This window comes from Callospermophilus lateralis, chromosome 14, assembly GCF_048772815.1.
Source record: "Callospermophilus lateralis isolate mCalLat2 chromosome 14, mCalLat2.hap1, whole genome shotgun sequence".
In the NCBI taxonomy this organism is placed as follows: domain Eukaryota; kingdom Metazoa; phylum Chordata; class Mammalia; order Rodentia; family Sciuridae; genus Callospermophilus; species Callospermophilus lateralis.
The window spans coordinates 1,206,207-1,208,793 of NC_135318.1; the positions used below are offsets into that span (position 1 = coordinate 1,206,207).

Below are 2,587 nucleotides of genomic sequence, written 5' to 3' on the forward strand. Positions count from 1 at the left end.
CTCAATATAGCCTCGTTTCTTTCTAAGCTACCCAGCCTCAGGTGATTTCTTACAGCCAGGGAGAAAAGACTAACAGTGGGCCTGCTCCTGCACCTGGCCTCCAGATGCAACCCAGGGAGAACAAGTTTCCTTTACAACTTGCTTGGGCCACCAGGGCCTGTGGCTTGCTGTCTGTCCACGCCATCTGATCCTCAGTCTCCTCTGCAGACAACCCACCTAGCTTTGAACTGTCCCCCAGATAGAGCATGTCTCAGCTCAGAGTCCAGCCAACTGCCTATCATTGCCCAGTAAGTAGAGGTGACGGCGGTGAAGTCCTGTCATGAGCACTGAAGTGTCAGCCTGCAGCCTGCTACCCACAGAGCATTCCTAAAGCAGCTCAGAGACCCAATGAAGCAAGAAAGTGCCTTCCCGACTCGCAGGGTGGAGTGATCAGGTGGCGCGCTCTCTGACCGCGGCCTGTTTCCCCCGCCTGTGCTGACAGGCCCGTCCCCTCTGATGCAGAGTGGGGAGGCCGCAGCCCCACCTCTGCACCACAAGAGCACCAGCAGGGCCCTGGTGCCAGGCAGGCTGTCCGCACACCCGTGGGGCCGGCCTCGTGCAGGCTGCGCTCTTCCTTGGAGCACTGCTGGGGGTCACATGGCCTCAGTCACAGGCCCCAGGACGACGTGGGTCATTTCGGAGAAGCCCTCCAAGGGCTGGGTACAGAGGCAATGTCCTCCAGGGAGAACAGACTCTGTGCTCCGAGTCTCCTGTGAGGCCTCTGCTGCTGGGGCTGACCCCGGGTGGTGGGAATCACCCCAGCGGTGCCCGGTCCTGCGGAAAGCGGGGAGCGAGAGCTGCCCTGAGACTCAGCTGACAGGGCGTCCTCCTCCAAGGCCAGGTCCCCACTGGCCTTACCTCCCACCAGCAGCCCCGTTCCCTATGGAGCCAAGCTACAGGCGCAGGTGGGTAAGGCCCCGCGCAGGGCTGACCTTGGCGAAGGCAGGTCCCTGGAAAGTCTCTCTTCTTACTTCCCTGCATGGAATAACGAGGCTTTTAAAAGTGCTCTGACTCTCTTGGAGAACAGTGGAGTCTGGGGGCATCGCAGAGGGATTAATAAGGACAGTAAAGCATGTTTTGTAGACCGAGTCCGGGGAGTAAAAGCTGGGCATCGTGGGGGAAGCGAGAGGCTGGGCAGGAGCAGGCACCCGCTGACGGTAATGAACATATGGGATGAGTGAAGAGACGCGGCAAATGTAGCAAGAAATTGACTCCAGCCTGACTTATTTCCAGAAGGGAAGGAAGGCATGGCGACAGATGGCCAAACATCCAGAAGGAGGGTCAGGGTGGATTCTGAGAGGACAGGTGTGAGGACAGAGTGGCTCTCCCGGCTCTGCAATGGGTGTCTTACCTCCTGTGTCATTGCCGCTGGCCCCAGGCACAGCCCCTCAGGCGCCCACACAGTCTGCCCTACAAACAGGACGCCTGTCTCCGCCCCAGGGCCGAACTTGATCCACCTGAGGGACGCCTGGGCTCTCTGCTCTCGGCCAGGGGTCAGGAGCCTGGAACTCCAAGGAGAAGCACCATTTCACAAGAGCGCTTGCCCTCATGGCCGGGTGGAGTGAAAAGTCAGACCACGTGGCTGTGAGCAAGACACCACAGTCAGGGGAGACGAGGGTCGGACCGCATTATGTACGCAAGCAACGATTTCACACATCCAGAACATCATGACAGAATCAAGTGACAAATAAGAACAGAAGTATTTGTACATGTGACAAATCAGTATCTAAAATATTAAGAAATCTAACAACGAAACAAGAAAACTAGTACTGACAGTGAAAAGAAAAAGCTAATTAGAAATGTCAATGGTCAATAAATATGAAAAAAAAATGGCCTGATTCACTAGTTATACTTCAAGTTAAGACCAACACCAGGTACTATTGGAACCTATCAAATTGACAGACATGACAATAAAGGCACAGAGTATTTGAAAAAAAAAAAAAAAAGTAGCCCAATAACCAGGTCCTCTCTGGTTGGCGGCAGGAACACCAGCCGGAGAGGCCCTTCCGGAGCACCACCTGGCTGTTCAAGGACCATACAGATGTCCATAGTTTCTGACACAGAACGTCGGGTTGAAGAATGTGTCCCACATTAATGACAGGCAGCGTGTCTCCCTGTGCGATCCCCGGGGAGCCCAACTGAGCCTGCTCCCTGGGGCGGGCGGGGGCCGCGGTGCGCCCCGCGTCCTTCTCTGTCACAGACCATGCCGTACTCTGCTCTTGGGCACAGCAGTGGAAACAGGAGACCCTCCCAGACCCCTGCCCTGCTGCACTTCTGCGGTAGGTGCCACAGGCAGCACCTTCTCTGCACCCGTCAAGATGGCAGCCAGCAATGCGCCACCAAAAGACGGAGAGGGATGCGGCCTCCCGCTGCCGCACCGAGCAGCCAACCAGCAGGGCCCCAGGAAGCATCCAACGAAGGACACGGGAAAGATTGAGGGGTGTAAAACATAGCACGATTGTACAGAGCGATCCATACCCTTCCCCTGAAACGATCCGGGAACAGCCGTGCCCAGGAGCTGCTCCCGGGGTGCCTGCCGCGGCCACCT

The 2,587-nt window shown here is 56.7% G+C and overlaps 1 long non-coding RNA gene across 1 annotated transcript; it reads right to left on the reverse strand.

Annotated features, from left to right (window-relative positions):
• Positions 1-755: 755 nt before the first annotated feature.
• On the reverse strand, positions 756-1,467 carry LOC143637884 (uncharacterized). The gene is made up of 3 exons (XR_013154517.1): positions 1,391-1,467; positions 972-1,014; positions 756-813 (listed from the first exon to the last, which is right to left on the reverse strand). It is a non-coding gene; the product is annotated as an uncharacterized LOC143637884 (long non-coding RNA).
• Between the last annotated feature and the right edge of the window lie 1,120 nt (positions 1,468-2,587).